This window comes from Artibeus jamaicensis, unplaced genomic scaffold (genome assembly GCF_021234435.1).
Source record: "Artibeus jamaicensis isolate MK-2021 breed Jamaican fruit bat unplaced genomic scaffold, CSHL_Jam_final scaffold_474, whole genome shotgun sequence".
Lineage (NCBI taxonomy): Eukaryota > Metazoa > Chordata > Mammalia > Chiroptera > Phyllostomidae > Artibeus > Artibeus jamaicensis.
Genome location: NW_026522046.1, coordinates 19,000,288 through 19,022,145, shown reverse-complemented (window position 1 = coordinate 19,022,145; position 21,858 = coordinate 19,000,288). Strand labels below are relative to the sequence as shown.

At 36.5% G+C, this 21,858-nt stretch overlaps 1 pseudogene; it reads right to left on the bottom strand.

Annotated features, from left to right (window-relative positions):
• Positions 1-18,957, bottom strand: part of LOC119062355 (probable inactive 1-aminocyclopropane-1-carboxylate synthase-like protein 2) — a 32,543-nt pseudogene extending 13,586 nt beyond the window's left edge.
• Positions 18,958-21,858: the final 2,901 nt, after the last annotated feature.

Here is a 21,858-nt window from a genome sequence, read left to right as displayed (position 1 = left end):
TGTAAATGTACCATAGTTTTTTCATCCATTCATTTAGGGAGTAAAAGGCAGAAAACTGTACTTGAATAACAATTAGGATAAAAATAAAAATATATACTTAAAAAATTGGTTGCTGATGCCAAAACTTAGGGGTTCACACATGAAATTTCTTCCATCTTTAGTATTCCCTACTTCTGGCTTCATCCCTTCCCACTGCCTTCTCTTCTCACACTGCCACTGGCTTCCAGACCATAAAGCAGGTATGGAGCCTCATGGCCAATGTGTGACCACCAGATGCACTGACTTCTCTGAGAACGCCTTCTTAAAGGGTCTCAGAATTGAGAGCTCCCAGTTTCAGCTAAAATATGGCATTGTGTGTTCTAATCACCTCTAGTTCAGTGCCTTGCTTTTTGCTCTGCAGAGCTTAAAGATGGTGAGGCCTTTCTTAAGCTTGTGAAAGAATTTGTGTGTAGGGGAGGCAAAATTTTACCTTTTCTATCTTAGATATTCATCTGGGATTCTTAAACGGAAAGACAAATTAACAGGAGAAAAAGTAGTTTATTAGTATATGCTGCACCCTTCATGCAGGAGAAACCTTTAGGAGTGACTGAAAATGGTGACTTAGAACTTCAGTTTACATAGCATCTTCACTAAAAAATAATATATTTGTGGAGAAATGACAAGACAAAGAAAAGCAGTTTTAAGCTTCCAATGAGGCTTTCTAGGCTTTTAAGATGGAATAGTATGGGAAGATGAATATATGGGAGCGAGCTATGAAGTCAGTTTACAGACTCCCCTTGTACCATCTCTGTGCTGGTAAGGCACTGGTAAAAGGAGAATTTATAGGCAGACTGGGGAGGGTAAAGGGAGCTGTTCCTGAGTTTGCTGCTACTTAATGGGCTTCAGCTCAAAATAATGTTTATGTCAATGATCATATTTTGGTAGAAACCCCTATTTCAATGTATTTTAGATTAACGGACATCTGCTCTTTATTACATTGTTATGGATTAATACTGTAGGAACAGGTGATTTCAGCAGTCATTAAAATTTGTAGAGAAATGGTGGCCCTTCCATGAGTGTTTTCCACACTTCTAACTATAACTTCTTCCTGCTGCTCTTCCCTTTTTCATATTCAGGTTGAGCAATGGCTGAGAGCTGGGCTTCTGCATCCTAGTCCTGGCAGAATATTAACTAGCTTTGTGGTTTGTGCAAAGGCACTTAAACTCTTTGGGCTTCAGTTCTTACAAAATGACTCCCCCATGATGCTGGAGAGAAGTTACAGCTTAAGAGGTCTTTAATTCCATGTGTTTCCGGCCTTTAGGTGTATATTACAACTCTGTGTCTGACATATCTATAACAGTGCTGGTTATAATTTATGCACTGAACAAGATGAATCCATCCAAAGACAACAAAGTGTTAAGGAGTACATTCCTGCCCTAAGTTAAGAATGACCTCTTATTCCTTGTTCTCAGCAACGTATTGTTGGTGTACAGAATAGGGTTAACTCTGAAGGGGTTTATGATGAGGCCAGCCTTCTTCAGACTTTATGCTGAAAGATTGCCATAACTGGACATTCTGAGCCTTGTGGGCTATGTGTCTATGCAGATAAAGTGTAGAGAAGAGTAATGGAATCATGATGGTTTGATATCATTTCCTACCAGGTGTTAGAGAAAATCTAAACCCCTCCTCCCACCCACACCCAACAAAAAATAACAAATTTAGTTATAACTCATAGAAGTGTACCTAGGATGATTGATTACTCACCTGAGAATTGTACTACTTTATTTCACTTAATTGGGGGTGACTTAAATGAATAATTATTTTCTGGTGAAATGGCAAATGGAACTAGATTCTTCATTAAGGGGTTTTTGCTGATAGTGATTTTTTTCTTTTTTTTAAAACAAGAGCTTCTAAACTTTGTTAATTGAAACCACACCTTTCATAGTTATAGTCAGGTATGTGGAAATATTATTGAAAGTATATTTTTAGTAGAGGAAGTCTCCAGAAATGTATTATTGCTAATCTTCTGAGCCATTAGTGGTATTCATATGATAAAATGTTAATGTTTCTCTTCTAATTTAAGTGCATTTCTGAACATACCTCAAAGCCACGCCATGCTGGGTTGAAATGAGGAATGTGATTGGATTTGATTTTAATGGAACATAACATCGATAGAATTGAGATCGACCTCATTATGATTCTCAATTCCATACTAGATCTTTGCTTTAGGCATTAAAGAGCATATGGTAATAACTTTTTTTTAAGCTTTGCTGTTAAAGATTTAGTGGAAAGATTATCTGGAATACTTTTTATCAAATATCTTATTTAAATAAGAGGAATTCTTTAAAGTATTAGCATTAAAAATTCACAAAATGCAGGAAATTAAAGATAGAAAAATCTATTAGGTTATCTTTTCTCTCTCACAGAAAGATTGCTTCAGAGGAAAGAAGAAAAGAAAATGAAAATGAGACAATTTTAATATCAACATTATAAATGAGACAGGAAAAGAGGATATATGAGATTAGTTAGAGAAATCAACTGAAATAATTATTTTATCTTTAAAAAGTCTTTTACTCCATTTTTATGTAAGTTTACATGTCTGAAACACTTACAATTAAATTATTGGTTCTTTTTGTTTTTAAACATAAGTGATTTGGGGGTATTATTGTTACAAATAAGCAGCTGAAATAAAAATTTGATTGAACACCCTTTATCAAATCATCTGCTTACTATACCTTGTTAATATACTCTGCCTTTTTTGTCTTTGGATTCTCAAGTTCAGGCTATGTTTAGGCACCCATATATTGTATTTTTATTTTGGTATATGGTATAATATACTAACAACTTGAAGTGACTTGAAGTCTTAAGTCTGTAGTAGGAAGACATTATTAGCAAACTTATAAATAGAATTCTGTCCCTGGTTTTACTTTTAAGAACTAACGAGCTTTCATCATACTGGCAAAAGACAGATTCACAAAAGGGCTTATTAACTGGAACATCATGCAAACACACAGAACTCAGTGATGAGTAATTCAAAGGGGTTGCTAGAACTTGGGCTTATGTAGCATCTTAAGAAAGAGTAAATCTGTAGAGAGGTGACAACACAAAGGTAAGGGTCTTTGAGTTTCTAGGGGTGACAAATTGTGGAAGTTAAATATACGGGGACTCTAATGTAGGTAGGACCAGTTAGCAACGTTTGTTGGTGTGGACTCTTTCTTGGTGCCATTTTGAGTCTGACAGTAAGATTGCCATACCCTTCCCAATGCAGGAAGGTGGCGTACCTTCACAAGGGGAACTTATGTATTTATGTTCTGCTCTCAGGCAGATGTGGAGGGGATGGGGTGCAGCAGTGGCTGGCGGAGACCTCCTCTTGTGTTTCCTTTTCCTAAATTACCTTCAGTTCAAAATAATCATAATGCCAGAGCAGTCAGTTGTGAGGTGGCATACTCAGAACCCCTTCACGGGCTAGGGGATAAACTTTTAATTAGTCAACTTAGAGCATCACTGATGCTTTGTGTTTTAGTGACCACTTTTGTATAACTTGGTACCCTTTAGGACAATATTCAGACTTTTGGATATTCTCCACCCAACCCTGCTCCTCTCCAGCTGGGCATGTGGGGCATTTCGTCTCTTGTGGTAGCAGTGTAGCTTGTTAGCAACAGTGTGGCTGGCCTGGTCTGGTCCTGGCACTGGCACCCGTGAAGTGGACTGGTCCAATCTGGACATTCGGGTGGAATGCTGGCACCCACGATTGCAATCTGTAGCCCGGCAAAGTGTTCACCCCTCTTGATTTTCTGTTTTGTAGCCTTTTCTTACTCCTCGTTTAAATTTAAAATGGATCCTACAGATTCGGGTAGAATCAATGCTAAGGGGGAAGAGCCTTAGCTCTGCCGTGGAGAGAGAAAGGGTGAGGAAGCTGGATAAAAATAGTTGGCTCTGATTTTCTTAAATAATATTAATTTTCTTACATGAAAGTCATTAGGCTTAATGTCTTAGTAAACTTACAGGTCCTAGTCAGCTATGACCAAGTGAGCAACAAAGTCCTTTATGAGTCACCCTGCTAGTGTCCCCACCTTCATCTTCCTCACCCACTGTGGTCCTCCTTTCTGCTCCATCTTGTCCATTATTTTTCTGAAACTAGGCCTTTGTACCTGCTGGTCTCTCACCCTAGAAGAGTCTTTGCTTAGATGGTTCCTTTTCACCCTTTATTATCTCAGCATAAATGTCACCCCCTCGGCGGTCTATGTTCTGTATTCACTGTCGTATCCCAAGTGTATAGAATACTGCCTGACATGTCATAATACATGTTAATTGAGAGTTGAATAAAAAGTATTATTATTCAGTCTTCATAATAACTCGATGAAGTATACATTGTTATCCCCAGTTTTCAATGGGAAAACTGACTTGTCTAAATCTACCACATCAGCATGATTCAGGATGGACTTCTAATTCAGGTTCATATGAATACAAAGCCCATCTTTGGACGCTAAGCCACACTGTCAGCTTCTATAGGACAAATCTGTCATTTATTTCTACTGGCTTTGTCCATATACTAACAGACTAACGTATTATTTTTCTTTATCTGCTACCAGTATAAGCATATTATGCATATAATTTGATAATTCAGATAGATTCCCCCTCCCTACATCTTACATGATAGCAGAATTATATTTGCATATTTACTTTCCTGAAAGCCTCATAACAGGGGTTAATTGTAATATATGCTAATAGTAAAGCAGAAAATATCATAACCACTCAGGTAAGGAAATAATTATCATGAATAATTCAAAGAGATGGAAACATTTTTAGGCAGTGACAACTTCCTATAACTCTCAAACATGTGAAGTTTCTTGTGATATTTGGCTTTCACGCTCAACTCCGGAAAATGATATTATGTTGTAACATTGCACTTCATTGAATAAAAAGTTCAGGTAGAGTAGTATAGGGAATATACCCTAAGGAGTAGCCAATAACTTTATTGATAAATTATCATGAGTTTGTACAATATTTGATTGGAGTTCTAGGTTCTCTTCATGTCCATGATTGTCCCCACTGCTTCTCACTGTCTAGGTCCCTGATACCTCTGCACAACAGATGACGGCCAAGTTCATCAAAAAATCGAACCACGTTCCTTATAATAAGGGATATTTTTTTGCCTGTACATGATAGAGTAACTTTGGCATGCTTCTCGCTGGATACCTCTCCTCTTATTTTATGGGTGGGAGAAGGAAAAACATAAGACTTTTTTGGCATCAAATTTCCAACCTATACGTGCTTTGCTTCGACAGCTTGTGCTGTGGCAGGTAGAAAACTGGAGCAGTTGCTGTGCCGCACGTTTCTGAGATCGATTCGCCAAGGACAGAACAGAGTGCATTCTGAAGGAGTAGGAATTAGAAAATGAGTCCAAATCAGCAAAACAAATGCCTGGAGCAAATGAATCACGACAAAACCTATATAAAACCTGGAGAACAAATTGCTGCACCTTGAACTTTCAATAAACAAATTCATTTTGAATTTTACTAGGATTGAAGATTTAAATGCAAACTGATTCTAGATGTAAAATAAAGTCAAACATAAGGAGAGATTGATTTTGAGAGAAATTAATAGTAATAATTGAATAGTTCATATATACTGCAGTTTAAAGAGAACATTTACTAATTATTATAGTATCACAAAGGTGAAGACTTTTCTTAGAAAAAAACTTTGCTGCTTCTTATTTAAATGAATGTGATTCTACTGATATGAAATCTATGTTTGGTAAGATCATAGCAGTTTGGACTTAATTCTTGACATGGACATTTTGACAGTTTTTAATGCAAAACTGTTATGCTGATGAAGAAGAGAAATTGTATCTATTAAAAACAAACAAAGCCTTGCTTTTTCTATCCCCTGTTTCAGTTTGTTAGAAGGTTGTTCATTAGTAGAGCTACCTTTATTAGTGATAATTTACCCTGGTAACCATCTGTGTTGGTTGCATGGTAAAGAATATTAGATTCAATTATTTTTTTGCCTTTACATCTCTTAATGAAAAACCAACTGCTGCTAAATTATTAGTATCCTGCTGTAGGACTCAGCAACTTGTCCTTGTGACTTCTTGTTTCTTCTTCTCAAAAGTCATAGCAGGTTGTTGTAACTCCAGTTTCATTTTTTTTAGTAAAAATCATAGATATAACTGTACGTGAAACAAAAAAGGCTCACGATAATCACATGCACAAGAAAATAGGTAACATTACAAGGTAGAATTTGCTGAAATGCATATTTATGTGGTGGAGCTAATATAACTAATACCAGAAAATGCTAAGAAAACATCTTTGGTATTGATAAAGATGTAGGCAGAAAACTGAAGATTTTGGGAGCATGGTTTGAGGTATCATTGCTTATTTCAAAATATGGCTGAAGTAATGGAAAAGAGAAGATGGGATGGGAAAGGAATGGCTGACTTTGGATTTCTGAGCCTTGGCCTAAGACATCATGGTCTCCGGATAGCAATCAGAGGAATGGGGAGACAGACTCTTTCTTCTCTCACGATAACTCTGTAATAGCTTTTCTAAAAACAGAATGGGACTGCATCAGTAGGTAGGATTTATTTGAAGGAATAGTGAAACCAATGAACAACTTGATGAGAAAACTGTAAGGAGGGTTCAAGCATAAGTGATAGGACTAGGTGGTTTTTAAATTTCCTTACAATCTGAGATTTTATGATTTCATTTATTTTTTGTGTAGTTTAGATTTTTTGTTACAAGGGTGTAATTTTATAGAATTCCAGACCACCTATCCTACGTTACAGACTATAAATATAAATTTCTCTCTTAAAAAGAATAAGGTTGTATTTCCCATATTATAATCAATATGCAGAATTTAAAATTTATAGAACTAAAAATTTTATTTGACTCATCATTTCAAACTTAAGAATTTTTAGGCAGTATTATTTCATATGACCTCACATGGGGAAATTGTGATATTGTGGGTTTGGTCTAGCAGCCAGCTCCTCAGGGGAAAGTAGAGAGAAAATCTGGAGTCATGCGATGGGTGTTGGGAGAGAACTGGATCGATCAGAAGAAAGAAGGACTGAGAAGAGGATGAATTTTCTGATGTTGGTAAGACTGTACGTGAAAAGTGAGGTTAGTTGTTAGTTGTTAGTTTTCTCACTCTCATGAGGCCAATTCACTACATATTTAACCATAGTGGGACTATGCCTTTGAATTTATAATGGAAATTAATAAAGAATGAACATTATGACCAAGGTTTTTGAGATACACAGGATGGGGCAAGAGTAGGCTTACAGTTATTCATATGCAAAATAATACAATAATTAATAAATAACATTTCAAGAATAAACTGTTTCACATACTCACAACCACAAACCTACTTTTGCCCCACTGTGTTCTGTAAAATTGAAGGATCCTTGTTATATGTCTCAGGACTGGATTGTGACATTTCTTAAATATGATTGATAAGACGTACCTAAATCAAGATATGCTAATTTAACTAAACACAATAAAATAAGACTCAAAGTAAAATATAAACTGTTTGCCATAATGTATGTTTTAATTTTCATTTTTGAATCATTTCAAAGAAAATTGAGTTGTTACACGGAACATATTGTTGCTTGAGAACATCTCCTTCCGATAGCTAAAATGAAAGCCTTTGATCTTATCGGTAAGGCTTTGGGATGGTATTTCAATTGCTATCAGATTTAATTACTACTGTCATGCACACTTTGATCTATGTTTACACTTTCCTTTTTAGCTTCAGATATATCTCTATTTTTAATTTAATTGGATAGGTCATATGACATCTAAGACCCTTCCCAAGCTGATGTTCCATTGTTCTGTGGATTCTATATCTTGTTCCTTTCCTGGAGGATCTGCATCATTTTTTCTTTAATAAAAATTACTTTTTTTCTGTGTTAATAATTAACTCAGTGCTTTAGAAAACAGTCATCAAATGGGTGAGCTCTAATGTAAAATCCCCAAATTGGGCCAGTGTTTGCAAAACATTGCCAGCCACCACGGAAATGCACATTGTCAAGTAGTTTTGCCAAACACAGTCAACCACATTAAGTGAAAGAATGTCAAGTTGCCGTATAAGCATCAAGTTCTAACCACCCTTTTGGGTTGCTTGTTACTGGGTTCTCCCATGTCTACGTGTGATGTATGCATTGATACACTCTGTTTTTCTTTTGTTAAACTGTCTTTTTTTTTTTTTTTTCAGTTTATTTCACAAGCTGAACTACTTAACCTAAGAGGGTAGAGAAATTTCGTTTCCTCCCCTGCATAGAAATACAACTCATTTGCTGGGTGAAGAAGCTGTTGGTGAAAGAATAGTAACTAGCTTGAATGTTCAGTATACTGTTAACATCAGTCATTGTGTTTAAAGGAGGCAATGGTTAGCAAGGCTTAGTATAACAAGTAATATAAATGGAGGTCAGTTAAGAGAGCTTCTAGTGTTTAATATCCTTGATAATAAACTTCTTGAATGAAGTTACTATGTCTTATGCATTTTTATATTTGCTATTTACCAGCACAATGCCTGGCATTAATGGATGTAAGCATTTGTTTCTTCATTTGAATTAATACATTTTGACAACACATAATCATCCCAATAGGAAACTGTTCCTTCTGAAGTTATAAGTAGTGGTTGTGTTTTCCTTTGTTTTCCCCTATGTTCTCTGAGCAATAATGCAATATTAACATCCTATTTTTGTTTCATTCTGATTGCTGCTTGGTCAGCTTGAGCCTGAGAAAATTTATGCACAGAGTAAAAGAGGACCAATTTATGCTGAAAGCTTTGGAATGATCTTAGAGCCATCTTGAAGCCACTGCAAATTGCCATCGCAGTCATAGAAATGCTAGAAATCAGATGAATGGTGTGACATTCAGTTTGCAATGTCAAAACATGTTTGGGTTACTTCTTTGAACACAAGCACTAAAAAGAGCTGCCATTAGTGAATTAGAGGGTTTTCACTAGATATTTGCATTCAATAAAAATGCTTATGAAAGTTGTGTGTGTTCATAGTTTTAAAAGTCGAAGAATTATACAATACTTGTTTTTTAAAAATTAAAGAAGCAACTCTCTATTGACCCATCATTTCTGTTCTTAGGTTTTGTTCCCTAGACAAGACCTGATTTCCACTCTTTCATAGCTATTTCTTCTCATATGTGTTTCTGTATTTCTTTCTTTTTTAATTGCTGTTGCAGTACAGTTTTCTGCCTCCCCCCATGCCTGCTCCCCACCACCCCAGTTCTCCCCACCTCCTTCCTCTGTTTATTCCTATTTCTGTATTTCTAAATAATATGATCATATTGCTGCTTTCTTATTTCTGTTCTAGTTATGGACTGTCTTCCCAGTATAGAAAAGGAGGATTTAGCTTTCTCACTTTCCATCTCCACCCCTTCTTATATACATTTTTTCTCTCCTCCATCCTCTGAAAACTTCTCAGGTTTTTTAATTTTTTTAATTGAAATTTAGTAGTTAGTATCTAAAGATAGATAAGTATATATCAAGATCATTCATTTTTGCACACTATGATTACATTTTTTCTTTCTGACTTTTTTATGGAGCAAATAAATGCTTTGTTTTTCTCATTTGCTTGTTTTCTTCTGTAATAGTAATTCAGTGCGTACTTTCTGAGAGAACTTGTAGACTCCTCTCAAAAAGGCCTAACCCATGAAGGATGTTAAATAATGGTCCTTATTTTATCTTGGAGGCAGCTCCCTTTGGACCCTCCAGCCACTGCTCCAGTGGGGATGGTTTCCTCTTCATCATTGCTTCAGGAATTGCCTCTGCTTTTTCCCTTGTATCTGAGTCCCCTGTTTTCTGAATCTTATGTTTAACTGTTTCTACTGGAGAACACCTTTCAGTAGCTTCTTGAGGCCAGGCTGATTGAGAGGTAAATTCCTTGAAGTCTTTACTCTCTCAAAAAGTCTTCCTTACATCCCCACAAGTGACTGATCATATATGGCTGGTTATAGAATTGTAGGTTGAGAACAATTACCCCTGAGAATTTTGAAGGCAATTCCCCATCCTATTCTTGTCTGGCTTTCAATTTGTGATGTCTGATACACTTCAGATTCACAATCTATTATATCTGACTGATTATTTTTAAAAGCTTTTCCAGTTTGTTTTTCCTTCTGATGCTGTGGCTTGATGTGGGCTTTTTCTCATTCATCTGTGTTCTGCATTTGACTGGCTCTTTTGGTCCAGAAATGCATGCCTTCAGCACTGGAAAACTGTATGCTGTCTTCTTGGATCATTGCTGAGCCTTTGTTTTCTCTTTTCTCCTTCTGGAACCACCGTTCATTAGATGTTGATCTGGATTGATTCAGTTTTATGAATAAGTTTCGGACTCCTGTTTTTCATTCATTTGTGTTAATTTTACACACTCTCAGAAATTTCTTCAACCTTTATATTATTTTTCTTGGACAAGCATCATTTTCATTTCTGAGTTTTTCCTGTTTTTAAAATGCTTCTGTGTATAGTTTTCTAGTAAAATTAGGTGCAATATCTGCAATATTTTTTCTTTTATGTCTGAGGATACGCATGCTCATGCACACACTTACATGGTTTCTTCTTCTTGTATTGTCTGTTTCCTCAGGGTTTTTTGTTGTTTGGGGGCCTTACTTCAGTACCAAACAGAACAGGAAATGTTGATGGTAATCGGTATAATAGGGGTGTGTGTGTGTGTGTGTGTGTGTGTGTGTGCAAACAGCCATCTTTGGGTAAATACACAGGGACAGGACTAGCATCTCTAGGTCCTTTTTTTTTTTTTTTTTGGTTGGGTCACTTGGTTTCACCAGAAAGGAATCCTCCACTCTCATTCAATATGGAAAATTATATTTAATCCCCACTTTTAGTGAAATACGTCACATCCAACTCCAGCTTGGGGTCCATCAGTCTTTTCAGGAAGTAAACTTCCTATCTTCTGTGGGGGTGGGGATAGGACAGCTGATTAGCTGTTTGGGCAAACCATAGGATCTGAGAGTCAGAATTCCCTGATACAGATTTTAAAACAGTCCTCCTGCTTTTAGTTCTGTCCTGCACGCTGAACACCTGGTGTCCCTGGTGACTAATTCCTATGCCTCTCAGGGATTGTGTATCTGAACTTGGTTTCCGTCCTGCTTGGAAATCTACTTTTCTTCCCCAGTCAAGTTTCTCTGTCTGGCTGACTGGTGACCTCACTTCCATTTACTTTCTTCCTTCCAAAATTTGGATACCATCTCTTGTCTGCTGATACCCCATCTTCTGTTTTCTCAGCATTTCTGTGCTTATACTTGCATTTTTCATTTTCAATTTGAGAATTTTTATTTTCAAGTGGGATTAAGGGAGGGAAGAGGGTGAAGATTATGCAAGTTTTTTCCTCTCACTAGTAGAGAAAATTGCTCAATAATTGCTTTATACAAAGCATACTAAATGTACTGTATATTTGCTGCTATTAATTTATTTATCAGTTCTGACTTTTGGTCAACAGTATTTTGAATGTAAATATTAACTTTCCCAAATTTCACACACTTTAAACCACAAGAAGAACAATTTATCATTTATTTTTTATAACCTGAAGACTAAGCAGTCTAAGAGCTACTGTAAAATGAAACCAGTTCACTTGTACTCTATTGCTTTTGAAAGTTGTAATTTAGATTATGTTCTTAAGTTTATCTCATCTGTTCTATAATAACAGGTATTAAAACACCTCTGATTCTCTATCATTCTCACAAGTATTTGCATTTAATGCTTTGTTTTTTCATCTGATTTAGCTTATGAAAATTCCCTTTAGCAGAGATTAGAAGTAGTTTATTATTTATTTTCTGCGTCAATGAAATTTTATACATGTAAATATTATAATCTAGTTATGTGGTCAGAATGCTTTTGCATACATGCTTGAATTGTTCTCTCTACTAACATAATTTTCAACTGAAATGTATTCCTTCCTTTTGTAGATAAAATATATTAAGAGTTTCTCTTTTTTAAATAATGTATGAATTATAAATCTGTGCTTGTAAGTTTATGATGCCTTCAAGTAGGCAACACTGTCAGTGGAAAAATTATGGTGTGAGTTTGTTTTTATGGTGCTAATAAAATGAAACCGTATTAGGTAAGAATACATTAAAAATGATAGTTAAGGTTAAATGGGAAGCTACTGAATTGTGTTTGTGTTAAAACTGAAGCAATAAGCAACATGTACCCAGCATTTCCTGAAGGAACCACGTCAGATGAAGTTTTTATTGAACTGGCAAACAGATGATGACAACTGTATTATTAAATAGAATAAATTGCTGGAAAAAAATGAACATCTCTACCTCAATGACCAATTTTCCTATGTTCTTAACCAGTCCCATTTTGGCTGTGCCTGAGTTTAATTGATTATTAAGTTATCACTCAGTTTAAACAGGACATTTAGTTTATTCTGTGCAGGATGAGTAGCAACAAACAGTACAGAACCATGGGCACTGTCAGAAGCTAAATAATGTTGCTTAAGTCCCCATCGTAATCCATTGACTCTGTGAATACGGCCAAAAAAGTTTGCAGACATAATTAAATTCATGATCTGGAGATAGGAAGATTACCCTGGAATATCCAGGTGAGCCCAATGATGTCATCACAAGTGTCCCTTCAAGAGGGAAAGAGAGGGAGATGAGACTACAGAAGAGGAGAAGGTAATGTGAGGATGAAAGCAAAGAGAGATTTAAAGATGCTATGCTCTGGGCTTTGAAGACAGGGAAGGAGCTATGAGCTAAGGAATGCAAAGAGTGTAGCTCTAGAAGTTGGAAAAGGTGAGAAAAAGAATTCACTTATAAGTTCCAGAGGGCATGTGACCCTTACAATACCTTGACTTTAGCCCAGTAAACCCTGATTTTGACTTCTGGTTTCCAGAACTCTGAGAGAGTAAATTTGTATGTAAGTTGTTATAGCAACAATATGAAACTAATACAGCTGGTTACCCCCCAATCACTAGATAACAGTGCAAAACTAAAAATAGGAAAAGAAAGCCACATTCCCCTTCACCCAAAACTGAGATACATGCTGAAGGAAGATTCCGGTGGAATATTTGTAAAATGTTCCTGCTATCACTATTTTTGTAGGAAGGTTTTCTGAAGAGGTTTTAATATTAGATGGAATATTTAGTGAAATGTTTGTGAAAGTTATCAGAAATATCCAAGCTTGGAAGTATTCTTAAGTTCTGCAACAGAATAATTTTTTTCTTAATTAGTGATGAGTAATGGTGGAAAATAGTAAGCCTGAGGGGAAGAATTATTGAAATTTGGTTGGGAAAAGCAAATTACTTCAATATTTGAGGGCATTTGTTTGTTCTTGCTATTTTTTCACACTTTCTTTCACCTATGTGTTTTAATATAGAATATATATATATATATATACACACACAGAGAGAGAGAGAAAGAGAGCAGTGATATTGCTCAATTTACTTGATAGAAATGATATGGAGATTATTTGGAGGGTTATTGGCTGGGAGGGGGCAAGGGGGCAGGGGAGAACAGGTGAAAAGGTACAGGGAATAAGAAACAGAACTTGTAGGTACAAAATAGACAGGGGGATGTTAACAATAGTATAGAATAGAATGGAATGGAATGGAATGGAATAGAATAGGATGGAATGGAATGGAATAGAATAGAATAGAATAGAATAGAATAGAATAGAATAGAATAGAATAGAATAGAATAGAATAGAATAGAATAGAATAGAATAGAATAGAATAGAAGCCAAAGAACTTATATGCACAACACACAGACATGAACTAATGGGGGTGTTGCTGGAGGGACGGGGGTTCCAGGTAGAGGGGGGTAAAGAGGGAAAATTGAGACAACTGTAATAGCATAATCAATAAAATATATGTTTTTAAAAAGGGAATGCATTGAAAACCACAGTGCTTGGATCTCTGGTTCCATGTGTTTGTGAAGGGAAAGTGGTTAGGCCCACAGTTTGGAGAAATTAAAGAGTAGAAATGGATAGAACTGCTGGTAGATTGCTTTAGGGCAGTGATTCTCAACAAGACTGCACCTTAGACTACCTGGGGAGCTTATAAAAACATGTTGATGCTCAAGTCCTATCCCAACCCAATTACATCAGAATTTCTAAATATCCATATTTTGTGAAACCTTCCCCAGAGAGTCTAATGTGCAGCTAGGGTTTAGGACCACTCACTGCTTTAAGGGTTAGAAATTTGGAGAAATGGGTTGAAATAATGAGGTTTGGGGGTATAGTATAGGCAGGTTGGGTTTGGAAAGGGGCCTCCAGCCAGAGCTGATAAATTGGCAGTGCCTTAAGGCAAAAAAATTATTAACCTTATCTGATAGGATGGGAGAGAAAGTATCTGAATTTTCTGATAGAGCTCCTAATTTTTAATATATTTGTAGAGGGGAAAATAACATCAGTTACAATACATTATTTGCACTAACCTAAGTAGTAAAACTGTGATATGAAAGTGCAAAAGATAAGATAATGGTAATAAAAATGTTCGTGTAAGCAATGCATTTTTATCTTCTCTCTTTAAAAGAATAAAATTGATAGCTATAGATTTCTAATTTGTACTTTCTCAATGAGATTATTCTTAGCTCACATATTGCTATAGTTGAAAGTACGTTATTTAAAAATCAGTGAGGCTTTTCAAAGGAGCAAGGGACTATGCTACTTTTTTAAAAAATCATTCTTAAATGTGTTACCACCAGGAAATGGAAAAACACATCTGCAAATGCTATGAAAACCTTTTGTCCAGTTGCATTGTTTTTTTATTGGAAAGAACTGTTACCTACTCTGTAGTTGAGGAATTTATAAGACTCTGAAGTAATCTGGTCAGATAGAATGTAATTTGCATATTGATACCACTGCAGTTTTCACTTGTTGTTAGCAAAGTCTCATTCTTGCTAATATTTTCCATAGCAAACAGGGTGTTTGTACCTGAGCTACTCATCAAGGACTGAAATCATTGGATTATTCATTTGTTTACCTTCAAAACTGACTGATTAAAAACTGTTTTGATGGTGAGAGAGTAATTTGGTACTGTACCCAAAGTGAGAGATCATTGTCTCAGACTGGGTAAAACCATCAAGTAGGTAATATTATCCCCCCTTTAAAAATAACTACTAGTGAAGTGAAGAATACATTCAGGCATTCAGAGATTTAAGATGACATGAAATCTTTAGAGTTAGAGTTATAAAAGTTGATTTGTTGTTTCAGAGGATCCAGAAAAACAGTTCAATGAGGCCATCTCTGCATCTCTGCCTGCTGAGACTGTCCACTTCAACTCAAGTCTCTAGGATAGACAAATCAGCACTGAGCTGAAAAATTCTAGCTAAGGAAAAGACACTTATGTCAGGACCAAGTATTAAAATGAAATAAGATCACCCCTTTGATCCTGAAGCTAAATCTAAAGTAATCTGCAATAAAAGGCCTTTTTGTTGTTATTGTTGTTTAAAGATTCCAAGTCTGTTGAGGTGAGGTGTATGCTGTGTTTAATAAAGATTCCGTAACTGATTATTTTTCACATACTGCCAACTCCCTGTGGTGTCTTTTGTGTACGTTTGGGGGAAGAGGGGTTTATATTGAAGCTCTTTTTCTGTCTGGTAGCCACCTGTCCTGTAAAAAGGTTGCATCAGACTTTCTTGGAGGAATATTAGGGGTCCAAAGCATAATTCAGAAACTGATGAGACTGATCTGCATGTAAACTGTGCAGAACAGTGAATAGCAATGGAGTGAAGAGAATGGAGCCCCAGGCAAGGCGAGATGTCTGCTCAGTTGTTATATTTATGGAGAATTATACTGAAACCCAGTTCTGATTGTGGACAAAGTGTTCTATCCTGAAGTAAAGATGATGAATAAATAAGAACATGAAAGATGCTTCTTTTTCTGTAATGTGCATGCATGAATGAGCTTTACAAATTTATTTTATTTGCCTAATTGATTTCATGGAGGAATCTTATTGAGTGGGAAAAGCAATTTTTACACTAAGCCTTAGTGTAAAGTAAATGATTGCTAGAGCTCCTCAAATTAATTATAATACATGGAAATCAATATAAGACTGTATTGCAGTATTTATTTCACTTATGAAATGGTGGAAATGATTGCCCTCTTGGTATAAACTAGGCTGAAGTTTGCTTTCAAAATAACAAAAAAATAAATATCTTCTATGTCAATATCAAATATAGTTAAAAACTGAGACATGATAAGACAATACAAAAAAACTTTGTCAGTGTTAAAATATTTCTGGTAAGAGAACAGTGCTTCCTATGGCCTGTGCCCATGTTGACATGTTCTTTCTCTTGCTTTTTTCTCTTTGCTCTCCTTCCATTTGGGTACCGGTCTTCCAGTCTTCATTCTGCCTGTCTGTGCTGGCTTGTCTTCTCTTGATTATTCTTTTGGTTTTAAAAGCTAGGCTTCTTAAATCTGCTATTTTAAATTTCATGTTTTGAATTTAGCTCATTATCTATCTTCTGTAAATCTCTTCAATGTTTTCTTTTTTCTCTCTCTCTCAATAAATGTCCTCACACCCCCAAGTTCAGTAACTGTCGTCATGCGCTCTCCCTACATCACAACTTCCAGCCTTCGAGCTCTATTGACATTCAATTGTTTTTATCTTTTCTGCCACAAGACAAAATTGGGGCCTTCCTCATTTTTCACCTGAACGTGGCAACAGCTTTCTAACCACTAATACACCAAGTAGTATCTCACCACTTACTGGTAAAATATCTAAATTCTCTGCCATTGAATTTGTGGCTTTTCATGGTGTGGCCCTTGTAGGCCAATCTTTGATCAGTTTCCTGCATCTGTCCCCAAGTCCTTCCTGTTGCTCATCCTCTGGCAGTAGTCAATGTCTGGGAGTTCCTGAGGCTTTCTTATCTCTTGGGCTTGAAAACCCTCTCCCTGTTCTTAGAAGGCCCTCTCTGTTTTAGTCTATTTGGTAAGTCCCTTTTCATCTTTTGTATCACTAGTTCCACCTTTCTGCCCCGTATCCCACATCATGTGTCAGTGATGGCCCCATGGAATACCCTTATTATGTGGCCTGCGCCCTGTAAGTAAATGTTTCCTTGACAGGAAATTTTCTACGAAGATGTTAATGTTGGTAAAATGCCAGTTGGGAATTAAAGCATAGTACTTGGAGACACAAAGTTCAATGCCCTTATGAAGAACTAGGAACTGTTGAGAGTGGTGCTGTCTCTCAAGGCTGGCATACTTGTGAGATATAGGGTCTATGAGGGGGACCCCCCAAAAACGGAATTATTGTCAGGAAGGAGGGCCCCTTGTAGTGCTGGCTTCCCCTGCGAGGTGAGTGTTCTAGGAACCCAGCTGCATCAGTGTGCCAGTGGGCGTCATTGTGGAAGGCTGTGTTTGGCTTTAGCTACTTTTTCTAGGATTCTTTCAATGCATTTGCTCATTTTATGATGGGTGATTTACAGCACACCTGCCCACATTGCACTCCCTCCCCCATCCTCCCTATTCACCCAATCTTGCCCTAAGTGACATTTTTTTTTGTTTCCCTGGATAAAAGAATTCCTCAAAGGGAAATGTTTTGCCAATGTGGAAGACGTGAAACAAAACAACAGCAGACACACTAAAAGGCTTCAAAATTGATGAGTTCAAAAATTGTTTTGAGCAGTGGAAAAATATGTCTCGATAAGTATGTTGCATCAAATGCAGAGTACTTTGAAGGTGACTGAAGTTTATACATGAAAGAATAAATACATAATTGTTCATAAATAAATTCCATTTGGGGGCCCCCTCACCTACGGGGCTGAGCTCATGTCTGGTGTTGAGAGGTGGTGGTCACGGTGGTTGTAGGGGATGTGGACTCAGACTAGATGGTTCTTTCTGCCTTCGGATGTGCAAAAGGAAAAAAAGCCAGAGGCTAGTATAAGGTAGAATCTTTAGAGAGCACCTAAGATAAAACAAAAGACATAAAATGCTAATACCAGATTTAACCCCTGGTACAAGAGTTGGTGATAATGAGATGAAGCTGAATAAGAGTAGGGAGGCAATGAAGCAAGGTTTGGGGGCCACTGTGAGTCCTGGGCATGAAATGTCCTTAGCTTATCATTCTTTTTGGAGGGACACGGAAGCATGGAGCCTGGGTATGTTGGGTTGACACAACCTCTAGTGTCCCACTTCCAAACTCAGATTGAGTGGTTTGGATTGGACTGGGCATTTCTTTCTAAGGTATCTTTCATTTCTATGCTATGACACTTAAATTTTGTTATTTGATAATCTTATGTAGACTATAATTACATTTTGCTAATTTAGAAGTGTCATGTCAATGTGGTTTTTCTTTGTTACTTACTTTCTCTTTTCCTTTTCATATTGAAAGATTGTGATACACATTTATAACATCTTAAATTAGCAGAAATTAGTCCATTTTTTTGAATGGCTTAAAATTAGGTAGTATGCTTTCTTGAAAGTTCTGCATTTTCTAACATTAAATTTGTCAGATGAAACTTTAGTTGTTATGAAAAACTCAGTGAATTCGTGTATTAGCAATATATTTTAAATTGTGTTTTTCTTTTGGCAGCTCATACAAGTGTAAGCCAACATTAAGAGAACTATACAGAAGTGAGTGCTTTATAAATACAACTTGATGATTGAGAAAGTTACACACTTAGGTCTAGAGTGATTGGTGCAAAGTACATTGGACAAGACCATGTGTCTGATTATCCCAAATGATAGAAAATAGGCAGTAAAGAAATAGATACAAAATGCATTTCAAGAGTCATTGGATGTTTACCTGTCACTACCAGTCATCCTGGACACAGTACAGATAATCTGTATGAAAAACTGCACCAGCGATGTTTCTTTGAGCCAGCTCTTTGTAAAATGTTATTTTCCCAGTGATTTTCATGTCTTCTCCTGCTTTGTTCTCTTACCGTCTTCTGCTGATTCTCCTGACTCCAGACCTCTGTGAGATCTGCCAGATTTGCTCTCCTGGTCCATGAAATCAAGCGTGGGTGAGACCTGGTGCAGAACAGGAAGGCGACCCATACTTGGTTTCAGAGGCTTTGAGAATACCTACGACTTTGAGAGAATGCCATTTATGTTTATATGAGCCCTCCAGTGGATGAAAACTTCAGGGAAACCTTATTTTACTACAGACAGGAAAAAACAGATAAAATTCATGACCATTTTACATTTCTGGTTCAATGAAATTTTTTAGAACTTACTACATGACAGAAACCAGGTTGACAGATTTAACACTTCTGTTAATGATTGTGAAAACATTGTACAGGTAGGATTTCTGAAGGACATACTTCTCCCCTCCTCCCCATGCTCCTGGACAAGCCCATTTGTAGCTAACACAGATGGACAGAGATGCAAGGACAACAGTATGGGCTTTGCTGGGCTCTCATTTATGCTTTGGCATCTGCCCACACTTTTAGTAACCATGTTTTTTTTCACACACCCATCTCCACTCACAGCTGCTTGCCTATAGGGCCAAAAATCTTTAGTTAGTAGTCTGCCAGAATCTCACTTTTCTGTGTAGGAGATTGGAGTTATTTCAAATAACCCATCTGGCAGGATGAGGTAAATAAGATATATATCATTAAATACTTAGTTGCATACTTAGATATCAGTATCTTTGCTGATAATTCACTTATAGACTATATTTTTGAGCTGGTATTTATTCATTTTTGTTTGTCCTATGTTTTTTAATTTTGCTGGAAGAGTAGGGTAGACATGGTGGTCATGATGTGTGTTGCCATCTCCGAGGCCAGAGGAGATGTTTAAAATTACTTTTTATTTTCTCAATCAGAATTCTGAAGACCTGGCTCCTAGGCAAAAAATAAATATTAAAAGTAAAAAATTAAGCTAAAAAGGCAAGTTCTGCCAAGTACATATTATGTACTTCCTGGCAATGGATTTGGGTAGACTTACGAGAAATATGAAGGTTGTTTCCAATGAAGACTTATTCTGCGTTTCTTCTGCATTCTGACTTTTTCCCTGTTTATAAATACTATTCATTTGTCCACTTAGGATAGTTTAATGCATGCATTTGCAAATTAATGAGGAACACATCCCCCTTTTGTTGTGCTCTGGTACATAAGGCACACTCTTTACCCAGACTTTTCTGTGTTGGGAAATAATTGGAAAAACTCAGTTTTCTTTGATCTGTTGTCTCAAGTAAGGAACTTCTCTTGGATGGTCTAGGGAAGTGCTATTGGTAGGTTTTTCCACAGTAGTAGAAGTGACCTATCATATTATAGGTCTAAAATGGTAGCTAATAACTAATCACAGAACATTTGAAACATGGCTGCTGCAACTGAGGAAACAAATGTTTAAATTAATATAGCTGCATGTGGTTAGTGGACAGGTTTCAATAACACTGTCCTAGAGTGCGTTTGCCATTTAGTCAATTTCTTCTAGGTTAAAAATTCACCAAATGTATGTTTGGGGTTCTCTTATGATTATGGTAGGTTTTGATTAGTAGCTTAAGTTTATGTATTTTAGGACTCTTTCAGTTATTCACCATGTCCTTATATACAATAAACTGTACATAAAATAGTAGAACAAAATAATTTTTCAAATTTTAAATTCGTTAGCTGGATGCCACTTTATCTTTTAATAAAAATGCTCATTAGATTTATGATGACAAATTATCAAGCAATGACCACAGAGTGATTATTACTCTGGCCAGCACTGCATAAAACACTCCTTAATAAAGTATTTGCTATGACTTGTCTCCTCAACAGTCATATGGTCTTGCTAGAAAGAAAAAGCTAGTAGGCACGAAATAATTAATAGGGGTGTGGAAGATGGTGAGATCAATATGACCATAGCAGCCAATCTCTGCACTTGAAAGTCTAAAGGACACTTAGAAATTCCTTTTTCCTGAATTTTAAACATTATGAAATTATAGTATCATGGCCTTCCCCATTTAAGATGGCACAGCCGGCTGGTGACACATCCGCAGTGTGAATGGAGCTTCTCCCAACCATCAGTCTGTTGGTCTTTCTTCACTACTGTCTCTTTAAGACTGCCTTCTGATGGAGATTGTTCTTAACAATTGACTAAAAGGGAAACTGGAGGTCAAGCAATTATAAACCAAGTTTCATTTTAAATTTCGGTTTCCTCTGGCAGAGCATCCCCCCAACTTTTGTTGTTTACTTAATGCATTCATAATTTTTACTACATCCTTCTACCATCTGTATTATTATGTATATGTTCCTTTTTTTCCAATTTAAGCTTACTACAAAGAAAATGAAAAACCAGTATCATTTATCATAAGTAGAAGGTAACTGGGAAATAAATACCTAAAAAGTAAAAGCTAAACTATGCTATAAATTCCCAGCCCGACACTGCCCGAGCCAGAGGCTTGTTCACTTCCTTAGAGAAGACATTAGTGAGAGTTGGAAAGCGTTTGAAGCAATAGTGCCACGTTACTGTGAAGAGAAAGCCTTTCCTTCACTTCCAGTTTTAAAACTGTGGAATTTACAAGGCCTCCCTCCTGAATGTAATACTTCTCCCTGGCCCCCGAGGGTCGTTTTATGACTGCTTGGGGGAAGGAATGAGCCATGGACCCTGAGGTCTACACCAAGAACCTGTGTATCTGTGTGAATCTGTGTCTGTATTGGCTGGTGGTGGGGTTCTTAGTGGTTGCTTTTTCAAATTACATGAGAACTGTGTAAGTTTTCTGATTTATTTTTCTATCTGAAACAAAGCTCTTTTGACCTATAGGTTGTAGTTAGTCTTTACAGGGAAAGTAATTGTATAATTAAAAAATCTTATTTTTAATGGTAATTAAATGCACTTGAGATAGGTTATATCCCCATGTACCAACATACAATTCTTTCACATTCATCAAGTGAAAAAGCTTTGATGGTTGATGACAGAGCAGTCTGGAGCCCATAGGTAACTTTGTGGTTTATGGAAATGGTTTATTAGGGG